Raw genomic sequence first — 19,938 nt, 5'->3', positions numbered from 1 at the left:
CCATTTTTAATACAGAGGACTCACCTCCATCTGCTGTCCTGGAAGGAGGACTGGCAGTGAGCACAGCTTGGGTTCAGATACACTAGTCTGCCCAGAAGCCTCTCTGCTCCATACATACACAGGCTAGGTTCATTGCATCCCCACTGAGCTTCTACTGCTTTGAATGCACTGCCTGCTGCTTTCTCATCAGCAGGATGGCAGAGGGAGCTTACTAGGGCTGAAATGTGATTAGTTCATGTGATGCATAACCACTGTACAGTAGTACTAGCAACTTCCTAATGGAGAAAAGAGGGCATTCATTCCTATAGCACTGGTATATAAATGCATGCTTTACCCAAAGACCTGCTTCAATTCTGTTCTAACTCTCATAGAAACACCATAGTATATGTGTAGTGTATTACTCACTGACTGCTGAGTCTAGCTTTGGATCTCTAACGGTTATGTTGACTTTTCCTTATATATATATATATACATATATATATACATATATATATATATATATATATATATATATATATATATTCTGTAACATCAGCTAGACAGGAAGCTGCTCTCTTTTCTCACACAGAATGGGACATGTCTGCAGAACTGTGTGGACCTCCAGACCAGACAACTTTGTTCAAGGTATGTCAGCCTTGCAAGTTTCAGTTCTTCAAAATTTTATAATTGGAGACCTGCTGTGTAGGAGCTGGATCAACCAGAGAACTTACAGAGAGATGTGTACAGCAAAGGGGAGTAATGAAAGGGCAATTGTCAAATCCTAATGATTCATCTGGAGATTCTAATTCTGTATTCTATCTGTGTTACAAAAGGGACAGAATCAGGCAGATCTGAGTGCTCCTACCCAGGTACCACTGAATTAAATTTTACTCATGTAGTAGAGTTCTCTGTCACACTAGTAAATGTTTGGTAGCCTGAACCTTAGGGAGGAACCGAACTAGTAGGCTACAGCCAGTGTTGCTGAGGAATTTCTAAGTTCTTCTGTTTTGGTAGCTCAGAAGAGAGTGCTGTGACTATTGTGATTTGCTTTAAAGGGTAGCATTACTCTAAGATGAAAGTCATTATAAGTTTTCCCTCCAGCTCCTCATACAGAAGTAATTTAGACAACGCCTTGAAAAATGAGAAAGCAGCATAGCACAGAAGAAGCAGAAGGAGGTTATGTACACAAGCAGTTATGTACACAAGCAGTTCAAATTAAATTTCCAAGGAGGTTAATACATCTGCCAAAGTCAATCTTCTGTCCCCCATGTTTTCTTTCTATTGCTGATGGTGAGAATATAGGGTGAATTCTGAATTTAGGTGGGGTGAACTTTACTACATTAACTTTGTAACTAAACATACTTAAGAGACTAAAAGTGTTTTAGGAGACCAATGTATATTTGGATGGATAATTCATACACCATAAAACAATCTGTCTACCTGATGGAATTTACAGTTGCTAAGATTCTGGACCTCATTCTAGTTGTATTAAGTCTATTACTAAGCCATACTGAGCTTCAATGTGAGAATAATGAGAACATAACTAGTGAATTTTCTCCCATGTTTAAGAAAGGTTGAAAGGAAAATTGGACGTACTACAAGCCCAAGAGCTTCACGTCTGTGCATTGGAAGATCACTGAACATATCTTCCTGGAAACTACGTTGAAATGATACAAGATAAAGAGATGACCTGAAACAGCCAGCAGAGCTTCACCAAGGCGGATCTTGCTTGACCAATCTAGCAGTCTTTTCTGATGAAGTGATGGCATTGGTGGACAAAGAAAAGGCAACTGCTATTGCCTACCTTGTACTTGTGCAAGGCCTTTAACATGGTCTTGCACAACATTCTTATCTCTAAATTGGGGAGGTATGGATTTGAAGGCTGGACTATTCAGCAGATAAGGAATTGGTTGGATGGTCACAGCCAAAGGTATGTGGTCAATAGTTCTATATCCAGGTGGAGAGCAGTAACAAGTGGTGTCCCCTGGGGGAGTATAGTTGATGTGAAAAAAGGAAGTGGTGCAATCCAAAGGGACCTGGACTATCTTGAAAAGAGGACCCATGAGAATTTTGTGAGATTCAACAAGGCCATGTGCAAGTTGTTGCACTTGTGCCTAGGCAATCCCATGTATGTGTACAGACTGGGAGAATAACTCATTGAGAGCAGCCCTGAGGAGAAGAATTTGGGGACTCCGATAGATGAAAAACTGGATGAGTCTGCAGTGTGCATTTGCAGCCTGGAAAGTCGACAGAATTCTGGGCTACATCAACAGATAGGTGGCCAGCAGGTTGAGGGAAATGACTGTCCCCTCTGCCTTGCTCTTGTGAGGTGCCCTGTGGAGTATTGTGTCCAGGTCTGGGCTCTCTTTCACAAGAAAGATGCAGAGCTGTTGGAACAGGTCCAGAGGAGAGTCATGAAGATGAGTAAAAGGCTGGAATATCTCTCCTATAAAGAAAGGCTGAGGAAGGTGGTCCTGTTCAACCTGGAGAAGAGAAGGCTCTGGGGAGACCTCCTTGAAGATTTCCAGTACTTAAGTACTGGAAAGAGCTTATATGCAGGAGGGTGTGTGACTTTTTACACAACCTGATAGAGGTAGAATTACAGAATCAAAATTGTAGGGGTAGAAAGGGACTTCAGGAGACCGTCTAGTCCAACTCCCCTGTAAAGTAGGTTCCCTAGAGTACACAGGAAAGTGTCCAGTTGAGTTTTGAATATCTCCAGGAAAGGAGACTCCATAACCTCTCTGAGAAGCTTGTTCCAGTTCTCTGTCACCTTCAAAGTAAAGAAATTATTCCTCATGTTCAGATGGAATTTCCTATATTTTAGTTTGTGCACAATACCCCCTTTTCTATCACTGGGCACTGTTGAAAAGGGTCTGACCCTATCCACTTGACTCCCACCTTTTAGATATTTATAAGCACTGATGAAATCCCCAATCAATATTCTCTTCTCCAGACTAAGCAGTCCAAAGTCTTTCAACCTTCTCCCACAAGGGAGAGGCTTCAGGACCGTAATATTGTTTGTGGCCCTCCACTGGATGCTCTCGAGAAATTCCCTGTCTGTCTTGAAGTGGGGAGCCCAGAATTGGACACAATATGTCTCCAGACGTGGACTCACCAGGGCAGAGTAGAGGGGTAGGATCACCTCTCTCAGCCTGCTGGCCATGCTCTCTTTAAATGCATTCCAGGATACCATTGGCACACTGCTGGCTCATGATCTGATTGTTGTTTATCAGGACACCCAGATCCTTTTCTGCAGAGCTCCTCTCCAACAGGTCATCCCCTAACTTGCGTTAATGAGTACGATTACTCCTCTTCAGGTGTAGGACTATGCCCTTGCCCTTGTTGAACCTTGTAAAGTTTTATAGCCACTCCACATCTTAGTGAATGGCAGGACTGCCATCAGACACTCTTTCCAGCTTTATAGCATCAGCAAACTTGCAAAGGATGCACTCTATCCCTTCATCCAGGTAGTTGACGAAGATGTCGAACAAGACTGAACCCAGTACTGGCCAGTGGGACAGGCTTCCAACCATTCTCTGTGCCACTGGTCACAACTATCTGATCTCCGCTAGTCAGCCAATTCTCAATTCATCTCACATGTCAACTCATCCTACAGTTCCTAAGTGTAAAGTCACCTATGAGGATGTTATGGGAGAATGTGCCAAATCCTTTATGGAGTCAAGTCAGAAACTATTCACTGCTCTCCCATCATCTACTCAGCAGGCCATGATATCATCATGTAAGGCTACCAAGTTGGTCAAGCATGATCTGCCCACAGTGAATGCCTGCTGGCTACTCCTGATAACCTTTTCTTCCACTTGCTTGGGATGACATCCACAATAAACTCTTCCATCAACTTCCTGGGTCAGAGATGAGGCTGACAGGCCTGGATCATTCTTCTTGAGCTTTTTGAAGACTGAAGTGACATTGGCTTTCCACCAGTCTTCAGGCACCTCTCCTGCTCTCCACAGCCTTTCAAAGATGACAGAGAGCCATTTGGCAGTCACTTCTGCCAAATCCCTCAGCACTTGTGGGTGATCCTGTTGGGGCCCATGGATGTGTGCATGTCAAATTTGCCTAGGTTATTTCTGACCAGATCCTCCTTGACCAAGATTTAGATTAGACGTTAGGAGGAAAGTCTTCACTCAGAGGGTGGTGAGGCACTGGGACAGTCTTGTGACTTGGTCCCTGACACAGGTGGTCTGCATTGCTCCCATCCAAAGTTGACAGGCTTTGCGCTGGGGAAAGATACATTCACTGTTTTCATGACCAATCTTCCTGCTTGGTTAGCTTTTTTTGATGTGACAAAGAAATTGCTTTTGATCCTGGCTCTCAGGATAGCTCACCATTTAGGAGAGGGATGAAGCAAGCAAAAAGAGTGTCTTGTTGGCTTAAATCCACAATAGTGTACATTGATAAAGACGTATTAAAAATAGAAGTCAGAGAGACAACTGTAATGTTTCCTCAGGACTGAAAATGGTAACCTGTAGCCAGTAACAAGAGCTGTCAGACACTTGCTTTGAAAATACCCCAGAACTTCTGTCAGATATGCAAGGATATGTACAAAAGGATGGAGCTGTTTGTTAGAAATGGGAACCCTGGCACAGAGCCCTCTAGGCTTGCTTCAAAATGCCTGTAAGCTTGCTCATAAGAATGAGAATGGAAAGTAAGCCTGCAACCTGGCTGCTGTTTGATTCATAAGTTGTGCCTGAGAGTCATCTCCTTTAGGGAAAAGAGGAAGGAAAAAGTCTTTCATAAATCTGGTATAAAACTCCTTTGTTTAGAAACACTTTCTCTCCATTTCTTTAATTGTTTTATTTAAAGCTCTACCTGGGACAAGAATGTTTTCTAAAAATCCCAAATCCCCTATCAAAATAATATTTATCTAATGTTCAGTGCATTATTCGAGTAGGACAATGGAGAAAGTGTCAGCAGAAAGGAATGTACAGTCTTGACTTTCAAACAGCTGAAGGCAAAAATCTCCTGAAGGATTTTGTTTAAAAATATTCTTAAGAAATAATGAGAAATAGGAGAGGTGCACAGAAAAACACAGAGTGCCAATTAACTCTCTAGGTTTTGCAAGCTTACTTTGCACTAACTAGCAATTGCATGCTAAAGCACTATCCAGAGAGATTGGTTTACTTTAATTTTAAGATACAAGAGGAAGTAATTCTAAAATCTCTGTATTTTAGGAGAAAGAATTCTCCAAGAGTTACAACTCTCATCAAAGTGGACAGAGAAAGAAAAGCAAAGTGTTTTTGCTCATAAGCAATCTATGACCAGAGGGCAGTTAAAAGAATAAATGATAACACTTGGAAATGTCATCTGAAACTTAAGTGGTCGTGCTTTGACAATAAGAGGGTTTTTAAAAAGCACTTTCTCTAAATGAGTGCTAAAGAGAAATGGTGGTCAGCTACTGTAACAGTCGAAAATTGCAGATTGTCAAATAATAAATTTCCAGCAACAAGGCTAGACTTAATGCATGACTTCAAGCAGGTATCAGGGCCACATCATGAGAGCCTAAAGCAAATGAACCAACTGCAGCAATAGATGGTATTTGAAAGCTTCATATCTGAAATCTAATGGGAAAAAGAAACAATAACAGAATGATTAAAAAAAAAAAAAAACAAAGAAAGAAACCTCCACTCCAGCACATTTCTTCTAGAAAAAATCCCTGTGATGTAGAATATATGTATAAGCCCAGAAGCTCCATGCAAAACATTAGGAAAATATGATAACTGTGTGACCATTTGGGGTTAATTCTCTAGGGAAAAGAAAAATCTCCTAAAAAGCTGAGTGCCGCTGTTGTGGGAAAGACTTTTAATGTGGGACTCTCTGGAGCTGAAGACATTTCAGAGCTTCCCATCTGTCTTCTGTTTTGGGACTGGAACTCCTGGAGGACAGGCCATGACAAAATGACTCAGGGAGGGGGCCAGGGCTGGATGCAGCAGAGGTGGTATTGTGGATCCTGCTCTCACAAGCAGACTTCATCCTTACGCCACCGTCTATTGGAAACTCAGTAAAATTAGTACAAGCTTTGTGCTTTAATTCAGATTAATAACAATGAAAATGAGGAAGGCAAGAGATTTGTTGATCAAGTTGAACAGTGTAAACACTTGAGATTTTTGAATTGGTATCTTTCATTTCTTTTATAATTCATGTTAATATCCGACTGTCCACAGTACTTCTAAGAAACAGGGACACATATTCACTTCACATATAATTCTTTTTTTAGGTAGATATTTCATTTTTTTTTATCTGGGTAAGTGTCCTGAAGATCTTCTGCAATTTATATATCTTCACACAGCTGAAGGTGAAGAAGAATTCACCTCTTACAGACACATCAGAGTGCTCTGTTCCCTTCTGAGATAGAAAAGTTTATAGGCATATAATAAAAGATATTTTCCATGGCAGCCTGAGAAACATAAGTCTATCTGCCACGTACTTTTACAATGCTTCTAAAATTCATTTAATTTTTCTGTGTGATTTACCTGCTCATCCTCCACAATTCTTGTTTTCTTGCTAAGACGGCAAACTTTTAAAATGTCTTTCTGCTTACTGACATTTAAATTCTTTTCTCCTTTATTGCAGAATTAGCTTTAACATTTATTGTTTCACTTAGAAGTGTCTTAAAATTCTGGCTGTGGCTTTACATATAATTTATAAAAGCATCAGCTTTTGTTATATAGGAAATTGTTCCAATTTACTCATTAGGACTAATTTATTTATTACCTATTTTAACAGAAAATGATGTCTTTATCCTGTAAATCTACATGAAAAATAATCACCAGGGAGCAATCAAGTAGAACAGACGGTGAAGGCACCGGTTATACTGCACATTGACCAGGAAGAAAATTATGAACTGTAGTGAGAAAAAATCCTTTATGACAATTGTGCCGCACTTAAAGATGGGACACCAGATTACACTATTGCTTATTCCAGTAGAATAGTAATATCCTTAAGTCTGAAAGAGGCATGAGTCTCATGTGAGACCATAATCACATCGAGATTAGTCTGATATACATTGGTAACAGAGCCAAAAACAAGTTAGAGAATGTAATATGAAGTGATTATCATATCCTGCAAATCGTTCTGTGTTCAGTATCTAGTTTTCCTGTACAGTAACAATCAGTAATAAAAAAAAAAAGAACAGAGCAATCCTAATTCTACAGAATGCTTCCAATGAAACAGCATTTTACTTAAAGCTTATGCATACTGAAACTGTTACATGTCACAATAAACAAACATTTTACCTCAAGTGAATATTTTCCTTTGCAGGCTGTTTTAAACCCAAGTGCTCATATCTGAAGGTAAATGAAAAGACTAGAGGAACCTCAACCACTGCCATATCCCAAAGCAGCCTTCTGCTCAGAGAAAAAGGGAGATGACAGATGAGAGCTTGGAGGTATTTTGCTCAAATTCATGTTTGTTATGTTCCAGGTGAGTGGTCACAGAGCACATCCCATTCCTTCTTTTATCTAAGCAAAGATTGTACAGCACAATACCAGAAACACCCAAAATCTCAGAAATATGTTCCAGTGGCTCAGGAGAGTGAAAGGTGAATGAGTACATTTGGAAAGGAGAGAAAACACATCAGGAAAAAGAGACATGGCAAAAACACATTTCAGTCTGCCACCGTAAATTAGCTCTTAGTGTCAAAATGTGCAGAATATCTTTTTCAGGACTCAAGGGCAATTAAAACTTTCTACTTACATTTCCTGAGGAAGAACTTCCTTGCATTCAGATACCCTATATATATATATACACCCTATATATATATACATACATATAAATATAAATATATTTTAATGGGCTCCTAATTAATATGTTCTTTATGTCTGGCCCATATGTCTGCTCTGGTAATCCTATTGACAATTTGGAAGTGAATCAATTTTACTTTTCTTGCAGTTTTAGTTCCTGTGTAACTAATCTCGGTCCAAGACAGTACATTTATATGTATAGGATCACAGAATTATTTAGTTTGAAAAAGGTCTTCAAAACTGTCAAGTTCAGCCCTCAACCTGACATACCAATTTCCGTCACTAAACTATGTTACTACCATGCAAGGGAACCTATTGAAATTCAGGAAAAAATATCAGTCAACACTACAGTCATCAGTTTTCCATACTTCTGTGGTATTTAAAGTTAGAATGTCCCCTTTTGGAATGAGAAAAATCTTTTGTTTGTGGACAGAACGTTCAGTGTATGCATTTTGTATTGAAATCAATGCTCTACTTCTTTTTGTGAATTCCTTTTAAAATCTTCTGTGGCAGAACGTGCTAATTTTCTGTTTCAGCGAGCTAGGTAAAATTTAGTTATTAAACTAAAATGTCAAGATCCTGTTGGTAATAATTACAAGAGTGCAGGCAAGCAAGGTCAGCATGATACTGTTCTGGCATGCCCCGCTCTGCTCTCTGCAGGGTAATGACAGGCACAAGCACTACATTATTGATATATATATTTTTCAAATAAGCGAGGTAACAAATTGAGTAAAACTGCACACAGATTCTTGAGGAAGTATGCCTTTAAACAGGGTACCTTCAGGGACAAAGCAAGAACCTTCTACATAGTAATTACAGGAAAAAAATGTATACATTTGCCTTCTAATAAGATAGAAGAAAATACTTTTCTGGAAAACATATTTTTTTAAGCTATGCTCTGAGCTCCAATGCCTCTCTCATTCTTTAATTGCATTCTAGATTACTGAGGTTTTTGTTTTTAAATCACTGTTATTCATTCTCATCAGAATGGGATGCTACCTGTGGAGCCAGTAGACATTCGTTGGGGAACGTGTGGTGACATTTTCAAACACACTCAGTGTTGGACTCAAGTACAAAAAGCAACGGCATGGCATCTGTTACTGAGCTCTTTAACAAAGAGTTCAGGAAGGTGTATGTAATTAAATGTTGAGATCAACCTGTCTGCATTTTCGCTGCAAACAGCCACTGTTAAAGTCTTTACAACCTTCCAGAACAAAGGGGAAAAATTATAGAGAAAATGATCTGCATTTAAATGCAAAATATTCATCAGGGCTTTCACCATGTCTTTAATTTCATTTCATTCAGTCGTCAAGAATTATAATATGGAAAAAAAAAATGTCAGTCTTTTATAGAATGTTAAAATAAAAATGACTAAGCTTCTGGGGAAAAATAAATTATCTGGAGTTAAATGTACACTTGAAAACAACAGAACAATAGAAGCGCCTACAAAATAAAGAGAAAAGGTGCTTTCACAAATTAGCTCTACTATTCTCTGTGGCAGTCAAAGGGGTTTCCATCCCTGGTTGCCTGACCCGCCACTCTGTTAGAGACAGATGTCAATGTGAGTCGATTCTTTACTCCTTCCCCAAATCACTGCCTGGTATATAAACTACTTACATAATCACTTTAAATGAAGGTGGCAGGCAAAGATGAGGATGTACATTTCTTCAGCCATCCCTAGTGTGGTGGAAATAACCTGGAAAAGGTGCAGTATGAGCAATTGAGAGCAGTGATATTTTAAAACCTGATAGCAAGGGCAGCTAAAGATTGCCTTTCAGGCCCACTCTGGCTGCAATGCTCCTATAGAAAAACAACATGCAAATTGAGCTACTCAAATATTTGTCAAACTCTCTTCACTATTAGACTGCTGAAAGTATTGCTCTTTGTCTTTCTGCTCATCAAGTCACAGTGGTGCTGCAGAGTACACAGCGCTGCTGGAGCAAGGCTCTTAGTAAACAACAGGAGGGAAGCAACAATAAGTGGGAAAGGAAAAGAAGTGAGGAATAAAAGCCCCACATTTGAAATATTTTAAAGTTGGTTCAGGGATGGGAGCAATAAATCAAGACTTTCTGTCTTGATTTGGTTAAGATCATGAAGATGAAGGCTCTGGGGCTTTGAGCGCCGTGTAACAGAATGACGGACACAAAGCTTGCTCCATCCGTCCTGCTTTCGCTTCTTCCAGATACTGAAGTTAAGCTCTGGGGGGTGATTGCAGTAAGTCAGCTCATCCTTTTGTTTGTTACTGTGGATTATTTCAGACAGGTTACTGGGGTCTTTTGATTTATTGTCCCACAGTTTTCCTTGCAAAACAAACAGATTTTACTATCACCCATGGACTATATAATTTAAAGCTATGATTTGCACAAACTCAGCTTTTCTGCCAATTTGGCTAGCCAGATTAAACTAGTTTATTTTATAGGGAACACTGCAGTTATGCTGTTTAGGCTGCTCATGCATCACCATAAATAACACAATGCTGAGCAAGTTCTATAGACAAATTAAGTATTTGATTAAATTTGCCACACGTTTTTGTGAGTCCAGTCAGTAACATAAACCACCCAAAGAGCAAAATGTAAGATTTCTTGTTATAACTGAGTTTTTGGAGTAGTGCTTTAGGCCAACAAGAACACATCAGGACACTGCAGCTTTAAACTAAGTTAGATAATTATGACTGAGGCTCCCAGTTATAACTTTGTGCAGGAATAGCATCCTGTAAGGGGATTCAGCTAACTGGCCAGGCTGTGGCCTTTATTTTTCTAAGGTCAGAGTTTCCCAGTTGGAATATCTTTATTTATTAAGACATTTCAACCCCCACAGGAACTAACACAGAGAGGAAAAACAGCAGTGATCAGAAATCATAACGTTTAACATCTTTAGTGTTGCTGGTAGCACCTTTGCTATAATAACAAGGTGAAAATAAATAAATAAAAAAAACAGGAGTCCCAGCTCTAATGAAAATTCTATGACTGCAATTACTGCTTGTGTAAAGATCCTGGCCTCATAATCTGACCCATAGGAACGTAAAACAGCCTTTCATATGGAGTTCCATTGCATTAAATGCAGAAGTATTTTCCAATAAATGACAATAATTTCACTTAGAAGAAAACTTTCTTCAGTGTTAACTTTGATAAATCATCTCTCAAAACCTACATTTTGATCTCCCTGCCTGTATTTTAATGCCAAAAAAAAAAAAAAAAAAAAAGAGTTGTTTTCCTGCAAAGGAAAGATGTGTGTCTGCTACTCTTAAAAGGGAACTGACACTATAAGTCCAGTCCAACCATCTGTTCTCACTCAGTTAACTCTTCCCAAAGCTGAAAGAGCAGATATATCAAAAGCAAACAGACAATTATTATTGGTTGTTAATTTCAAACAAATCAGGAGACAAATAGCAGTACTAGAACCTTATCCATTTTTAACAGTCACATCAAATAATAACAAACATCTCTACACTTTACTGTTTCTAACATCTTTGGAACAACTAGGCACTCTCTTCTTTAGCTTACATTTTTTAATGAAAATATTCAAGTGTTCAACTAGTAACTAGAGCTGCTTTACTTCTACTGTCCTTACAATAGTCAGATTTTTCTCCAGCTTTACATTCAGATGTTTTGAAGATGTTAAAATAACTTTTTTGATTCCTGGATTACAAAATCTAATCATAGTAAGTTTGCACAGGATGACAGGAGAGGTGAGACTTTGAAAGACCTTGTGTCTAGGTTCTTTACTTCATTTTTCTTAAATCTGTTTTCACTTGTTGATCCAGGGCTTTAGTTGAGGAGTTTCCTTCAACAGTCTTCTTTCTTTCCTAAAGCTTTGGCCAGATTCAGTTCTGAAGTAGTAATATCTCACTGATCTGTACTCTCTTTGCTTCATTTACATAGCAGACTTCACAGAAATGCAGCTGAGATAGCATCTAAATATTTGATAAAAGCAATTATGTAACACTAGGGAATCTTCATTACTCTGTTATGATATATTATAACTTTAAGTTAATTATGCCTATCTAATATACGGACATTGTACACTCTGATGTAGGATCTTTGTCTCTGTACTATCTTTAATTTCTTATGAAGGGTTTCCTCATCAGACAGTCAGACTTTTTTTTCAGAGTAATTTGTTGGACTGCATCCTTAAAGTAAAAATTTCCAGAGCAAGAGAAATCATACTACAACCAGAATGAGATCCAACGTGTGAACAGGCACTGTCAGTACCAGTTCCTGCCTTGTCCTGATGATTATCAGAGCTAGAGAGGCTTCTGCCAGGCTCCTACTCTTTCTTTACAAGGCAAGCCATTAATCCTTTCAACTCAGTTAATCTCTGTGTATGCCACAGTGGGAGGAGTAGTGGTGTTAGTAAATTGAGTAAGATAGTGGTAAGCTTATTTAGTTATAATCTTGCTTTCTGTTGACTGATCTCTTCAGATATCTTGCGTCCTTGCATACACTATTCCTTCACAACAAACAAAATTTTATGTAAGACATAAACCAAGAAAAAGAGCAAAAGGTAGAAGCAGAGGGCAGGTTCCTCTTAACTTAGCCAGATTTGTTAGCAGTGTTTTATTCTTGTGAGTAATAGCCACCCTTCTGTCATGGATACAGATGCTATTCTACTTAATGGAGAGGGGAAAGAACATCTATAGGCTAAAGGGCAGGTCTTCTACATCATGCAAGGGACCGTCTGTAAAATATAGACCATCTGATTTGTGCTTTCTTTCCTCTATCTGTGAATCAATATGCTTCCTTTGATTAATAATGTTTCTTACATGTCTCAAAGAGCACTCTCTATAGTTCAATTTAATGATGTCTTAAAATGTATATTAATTTTCTTACCTGTTTATTGTCTGGCAGTCAGCTTCTTTGTAGCCAGCATTACAAATGTTAAAGGAATGATTTTTAAAGTATTTACTTTCCTTCTTTTTCTCCTTTACCATCTTTCTCTTCACAATGTAATAAAGACAATGGCATAAATCTTGAGGAATTATCTTTACTAAGGTTTTTCTTTTTTCTTTTTCTTTCTTTTTTTTTTCTGTTTACTTGATATTTTTAAAAGGCTTGCCCAGCTGCCTTCAGTTTATGCATAGTCATTTTGGCTGATTATTTCATATACTCTGCAACATTTAGAAAAAATCCACTGTAACCATGGTAACTATTTTTTGCTTAAGCACAGTTGAGCATATGAGTTCATTTTAATTTAGCTGAAGAAAATAGAGAAATGCTCTTGAAAGCTATTGAATTCTTCTCAGTTATTATTGGCTTTCATTTCAGGTTCAACAGAGATAGAATTGCTCATAGCCTCTCTCTTTCTTGCTTTCATTGATCTTTCTTTCTTTCTTTCTTTCTTTCTTTCTTTCTTTCTTTCTTTCTTTCTTTCTTTCTTCCTTCCTTTCCATCTTTCTTTCTTTCTTTCTCTCTTTCTCTCCTTCTTTCTCTCTTTCTTTCTTAGTTAGTAAGCATGGCTGTAAGGGATTTATATAAAAGTTTTGGGAGATTTTCCACAGGCAGTTTGCCTTCTTGAAAAGAACAGTATATGTGTAATGAAGTTTGCGTAAGTGGAAGCAATACTACAACTTTCTTGTATTCTCTGCTATAGCAGAGGGAACATAACTCTCTGTAGTATGATTTTGCTTGTACCTTGTGCTTGACCCTCTGCTAATATCTACTAATGTTCTATTCTGCAAGGTATTTTCCAGGACCGACATATCCAAAAAGCAGTCCTGAAAGTACATACTTTGCAGATGTCTCTGTGCTTCTGATACTGTGATAGCTCTATCCTAGTGTCAGAGAGAGGAATAGAAAATAACTATTTTCTTCTGAAAATGCTAATGTAGCATGCAGCTGGGAACTGACATCATCTCTTTTGATCCAAAGTTCATCAGAAAAGCTCTGTGGAAAAGAAAGGAGATTGAACCATGAAGTTCACTAGGCCATCTTTGTTGCAGGAGAGCAAGAATAACCCCCAGTGACCTCCTCAGGAGGCCTGTTTGCACATCCAGTTGTCCGATTCACGTTCAGGAAAAGCTCAGGACAACAAAGTGCAGCTTAAAAAACACAAGTTTTTATTTCCTTGTGATTCAGAAGTCACAGTGTGAGCTAACGCACATCCGCCTGACCAGTTTCAGCTGGGATAGGAACCAGAACAAAGTAATTTGAAATGCTCTTGGCTGGTGGTGAGCCCAGTGCATGGGACCTGATAGTATCTCATCAGGCTGGAGTTCCCATGTGTTTCTTTTCGGTAATTATGTGATACAATGTTGTTATAACCATAACTAGCTGAATATCTTGTTGAGAAAGCTGTCAATATCTCTTGCTTACTGATTGGCAAAGCATATAAAGTGATTTGACTGCCTGTTGTCGAAGGTTTTATAGAACATTTTACAAATATTATTGGTTTGTTGGGAGTCTTTTGTCTGTCATTGTATCATTTACTCAAACTTTTCAGCATTTGAATGAATCTAATTATTACTCCCAAAGCTAATAACAATATCTGTTCTTTGCTCTGTTCTGAAGGACAATGCTTCTGATCAGTCTCCATAATGCCTAACGTTGAACTTTTTATATTAACAGAAAGAAGTCTTAGTAGGGTGAACAGATAATGCCACAAGGCAGATTCAGAGGTTAGTTTTCCCTCTACATTGTAGTTAGTAGCGGTCAATCTCTACCTCTAAGCACCAGTTCATACTTTGTGATTCTGGCTTATCACCTGTGGTATCTGTAAAGCAGCAACAACCTGAAAGTTCTCTGATTTCTCTCATTTGTATACTCCACATAACTGTTCCCAATGCAAAGAGGTGGGGAGAAATCAATAACTCTTCATTTAATTGTGACCTGTTTTCTTCCACTGAGTGACAAGTGATTGATTTGTCTCACCTCCCACTCAGACAACCACAGCTCTTCTATTCATATTGTACAGTGGAAAGAGCAAACTGTGAAGTTTTATATGAGAGGCAAATCTGAGGTCAAGATGTCAGTCTGCATAGTTCAAATGCAGACTGGCTGGTGCTTTAATGAGAACATCTACAGAGCTACCAGAGAAAGCAACCCATATCATTAGCTACAGAGCTTTGTCACTGGGTATTCATCTCATCAGTGTAGAAACATACTATCATCAAAGCCTATAAATCCACTGAAAGGTTGTGTAGGTCAATTTACCTAGAGGTAGCTAGATTCTCTGCATTCTTAGAAGAACAGAGTAGTTGTCAACACAATCAAGAGAACACAACTTCCTGAAAGTGGGGAGGCACTACAACATTTTCTCTTCATTAAAACAATACAGATTGCACACGAAAATACTACATCTATTGCACAGGCTACACATAGTGCTTTTTGGTACTTATTTTTTGTTTCTGCTCATTTTAATAATAAGTTTTGTACTTTCTTTTGTACTGTTTTTTAATCAAACTGTTGAGTAAGTCATTACGATTAGGAATATACAGAAACATAACTGGGGAAGAATTTTGTCTGGATGAAAAATGTCATAACAGATCAGAGTGCTTCTTAATGGATTTGATATTATACTTCATCAGAGACTACCAAACATGAGCTTTTGATGCCTATTTTTAATATTACAACAGTGGCTGACAACATATGGTTTGTTTAAAAAAAGGTGAGGTTAAACATTAATGTCTGGTAGTGCAGTTCTAGATATTAGGACAGAAAACAAACAAATGAAAAGTCTTAATAGCGGCAATAAAGAAATACATATCTATATATACTCCTCCCAAAATCACAAGGGACTGAGAAAATTCCGATGCAAGTATTGGGAAATGATATTAATTTTCATTAGTGTTCCAAAGAGTCAATATATAATTTTCTGGGAAATGCAATTTCACAAAACAAAATGGTGCAATTTTCTTAGAGATGATTGGACTATTCATAATTATTCATATTGAATCATTTACTGGAATATTTTTAGAATTATCTTACATTGTTTGTAAACAGTGTGGCTGGTGAATGTTTCAAGTACATTTCTTCTGGGCTACGACTTTGGTGTATGGTGTTTCTACAATCTGTGCAAAATTACCAGTAAGTGTTCTTGCTGGTATTTGAATGTGTGTGGCTATCTTCCGTGCCAACATTCTAGGCAGGATATGTTCACACCACAAGACAAAGGACCTTGTGCCAGGGGCTTGAAGCACGAGTATGCAATGAGACCAGAAGTACAAACCATAAATTATCTGTGTGATATCTGTGATATTTTCTGACTGAATTTGTGTTAATAGGTTCAGAATTAAGGCTCTGCTGGTAACCTCACACTAATACATACTTACATGTTAATTTGTAAATTATATGGCTTTCAATTCCAATCTTTGTCAGCACACTGGCAACAGACCTGGAGAATTAAAGCCTGTATCACTGAAACATGAAAAGGAAGCATCATTAAATGCACTGTACATTTCTGTCCCTGTCTTGCATTTTTCATTCAGTATGCAGAGTGACAGATCTTTTCCCTTTCTCATAGGAAATAGGAATCTCCCATCTTCTAAGCTGCCTGTCTTCAACAACAGATGGTCCAAACTTTCCTGAACAGGGTGTGAGCATGTCCTTGGTCATGTACCAAGAGGTACATCAGAGATCACTCATTTCTCAGGAATAGATAACCAACATCATCTTACTGATGGCAGCCCCCTCTTGGTGGCCTGACAGAGTAAGGTTGTACCAGGTATAATGGGTAGGGCTGATAACATCATGGTCCTACTCCCTGAATGTGCCATAGGGTAATGCAATGATCCTTGCTTCTTCCTGATTGCTCTGTGGGGCCATATGTAACTCCATGTTGTGCAGAATTTTCTTTATGTGCTTGAAAGAGACTGATTTTGTCTCCACGGTTGAAACAGCGCATTCTGAGGACGGAGTGGCAAACAGGGCGTTAGCAGAAAACAGGACATTACCCTGCACATAGCAGGGGGGTTGAAACTTGATGATCATTGTGGTCCTTTTGAACTCAGGCCATTCTGTGAATTAGCAAACACGGGAGAGCCTACTTCTGAGAAACTCTTCCATCCCCCTCTACCCCCACAGTGCTGCCCCCTCCCCAAAAAAGAGCAACAGTGAAGTGTAAGTATACATTTTATTTGGATAGCCATCAGTGAAGAGCTTCTTATTTTATTCAGTCTTCTCTACTTGTAAAATTCAAGTAGCACACAGAGAATGAGAAAAATAATGGAAATGCAAGCCTAGCACTTACAAGACACAGTTATGTTGCCCTTTTTGGCCATAGGCTTCATTACTCCATCTTCCTATCCTCAGTGTTTCATTGCTTCTGGTCTTCAGAAGGATTTTGTGAGGAAAAATACTCTACTCTACAATATTTTAAGTGCCCAAATGGCAAAGGAAAATTTGTATCCTCAGTGTAAATGCCTGGAGGACATTTTATTTATTTCTGGTTGTTCTTTGCTGAATTGTCCTATTGATATGAACAGTACAGAGATTTCTAAAAAGATGGAAAAGAATCTCAGGAATTGCACAGTAATTTCCTAGTCACTGGCACTACATTTTTAGTGTTACAGTTTAGGTGTCTTGGTAGATATTTTTGGGCATTTACCTTTTTAGACTGTTGTGGAAAATTTATTACTTCAACAGGACTATTTCATAGAATGAGAGAATAATGAAGAATCGCAGAATTGCAGGGGCTGGAACGGACCTCATGAGATCATTGAGTCCAACCCCCTTGCTAAAGCAGGTATCCTATAGTTGGTCACAGAGGTAGGCACCCAGCTGGGTGTTGAATAACTCCATAGTAGGAGAATCTGTAACCTCTCTGGGCAACCTGTTCCAGTGCTCTGTCACCCTTACCGTAAAGAAGTTCTTCCACATGTTTGTATGGAACTTCCTGTCTTCAAGTTTTAGCCATGACTCCTTGTCCTTATCACTACACACCATTGAGGAGAGCCTGGCATCATCTGTTTGGCTCCCACCTCACATTAGATATGTATAAACATTAATCACATCCCCCCTTCAGTCTTCTTTTCTCCAGACTGAGCAGACCTATGTTACTCAGCTTTTCATATTTGCTATATTTTCAGTAGTCACTGAAATAGGCTGTTGGGAAGAGATGTCAGGTTAGAAAGAGCTAGTACTTAAAACTTTTATTTTCCAGACACTAGCTTTACCTGTGCTTCCTGGCAATAAATAATGCCAATATGAACAGCTGATTGTCTCAGTCTATAGTTACAGCACTCTGGTGGCAAACATGCTGCCTCCAAACCATCCTGATCACTCCAGATGTGTTGACAGAAGCCCAGAGGATGATACTGCATGGATAACAAATACTGCTGGCAAAATCCTGACTCCTGTAAGATAGAGAGGGTGAAATTGAATAAAATTTGGTTGAAATCTACAGCTAATAGCTACTGCCACTGGTTCTTCCCTTGAAAATTCAGTTTTTTTTTTAATCTTTAATCCTGCAGAGCCCATCAGAAGCATCCCTGGATCACTGCTGAATAACCAGGGAAAAGCTATTAAGGAAAGTCTACTGGTTGGTGTGAGCTCCTGGCATTTGCTAGATGATGGCCTTAAGCTGATGGTAAAGCTTTAAGGTGTCCACAAATTAACAAAGGTAGGAGCTTTGTAAATCATTTGCAAGGCTCTCACAGGTCAAAGAATGCTGTGTCGGGTTCTCTGCATGATGGACCAGAGCATTATTTTTCATGCACTACAGAATTTAAGCAATTTCTGACAGCAATCAGAGTCATAACAGGGAGCCAGCTCACATTGTCTTTGCCTTCTCCCCTTTTAATGATCATCTGTACAAGTCTGTCTCTTTGGCTAAGCTGACACTTTAAAAATGCTGCATATTTAGAAATCAATTCTGCAGTTCTGAAGTGCTAGTTGGATCCAGCTTGACTCAGTGTGCTCAGAACCTGGTCTACATTAACCTCTATGCTGGCTACTTAAAACTACTTAATGGTGTATGAATATTGTAAATATTTAATTTTGAAGGTTAGTCCTTTCTCATTAGTAAGAAGAATAAGAGAAATAATGTGTAGGTGCATTAAATACATTTTCATTTTTTGAGAAGTAGCTTTACTCTCTGTGTCAATTTAAATTCGATCTACTTTGTAAAATACTTCTGAAAGACATGTAATTTAAGTTTAATATTATAATAAAGTGAAGGAATCTTCATATCAGATCAGGAGATCAGTGCATCTACTAATTTTAAGTCACTGTTTGGTGTGACTATTCCACTGATTACACAGAATCACAGAATTGTAGGGTTGGAAGGGACCTCTGGAGATCATTAAGTCCAACCCCCTACTATCATAGAATATCATAGAATGGCCTGGGTTGAAAAGGACGACAATGATCATCGAGTTTCAACCCCTCTGCTATGTGCAGGGTCGCCAACCACTATACCAGGCTGCCTGGAGCCGCATCCACCCTGGCCTTGAATGCCTCCAGGGATGGGGCATCCATAACCTCCTTGGGCAACCTGTTCCAGTGCGTCACCACCCTCTGGGTGAAAAACTTCTTCATAATATCCAACCTAAATCTCCCCTGTCTCAGTTTAAAACCATTCCCCCTTGTCCTATCACTATCCACACTTGAAACAGCTGGTCCCCCTCCAGTTTATATGCTCCCTTCAAGTGCTGGAGGGCCACAGTGTGGTCTCCCCAGAGCCTTCTCCAAACTAAACAAGCCCAGTTCCCTCAACCTTTCCTCACAGGAGAGGTGCTCCAGTCCTCTGATCATCTTAGTGGCCCTCCTCTGGACCTGCTCCAAGAGCTCCATGTCCTTCCTGTATGGGGGGCCCCAGGCCTGGACACAGTAATCCAGATGGGGCCTCACAAAAGCTGAGTAGAGGGTTACCTACAATAGGTCACATAGGTAGGTGTCCAGACTCGTCTTGAATATCTCTGGAGAGGGAGACTCCACAACTGCTTTGGGCAGCCTGTTCTAGAGCTCTGTTACTCTGACAGTAAAGAAGTTCTTTCTTGTGTTAGTATGGAACTTCTTGTATTCCAGTTTGTGCCTGTTGTCTCTTGTTCTATTGCTGCTTGCTACTGAAAAATGTCCATCCCCACTTACTTGGCTCCTGCACATAGATATTTATAAACAGTTATAAGACCCCCTCTCAGTGTTCTCTTCTCCAAGCTGAACAGCCCAAAGTCTCTTGGCCTTCTCTCACAGGGGAGATGCTTCAGGCCCCTCATAATTTTTTTTTTTTTTTTGACTCTGCTTTACTCCTTCTAGGAGATCCC

At 39.0% G+C, this 19,938-nt stretch overlaps 1 long non-coding RNA gene across 1 annotated transcript; it reads right to left on the bottom strand.

Annotated features, from left to right (window-relative positions):
* Positions 1 to 12,577: 12,577 nt before the first annotated feature.
* On the bottom strand, positions 12,578 to 19,607 carry LOC121108517. Its single transcript, XR_005843061.1, has 4 exons — positions 19,551 to 19,607; positions 17,851 to 18,030; positions 16,009 to 16,093; positions 12,578 to 13,624 (listed from the first exon to the last, which is right to left on the bottom strand). It is a non-coding gene; the product is annotated as an uncharacterized LOC121108517 (long non-coding RNA).
* Positions 19,608 to 19,938: the final 331 nt, after the last annotated feature.

This window comes from Gallus gallus, chromosome Z (genome assembly GCF_016699485.2).
Source record: "Gallus gallus isolate bGalGal1 chromosome Z, bGalGal1.mat.broiler.GRCg7b, whole genome shotgun sequence".
NCBI classification, from domain to species: Eukaryota; Metazoa; Chordata; class Aves; order Galliformes; family Phasianidae; genus Gallus; species Gallus gallus.
This window is presented reverse-complemented; position numbering and strand designations above follow the sequence as displayed.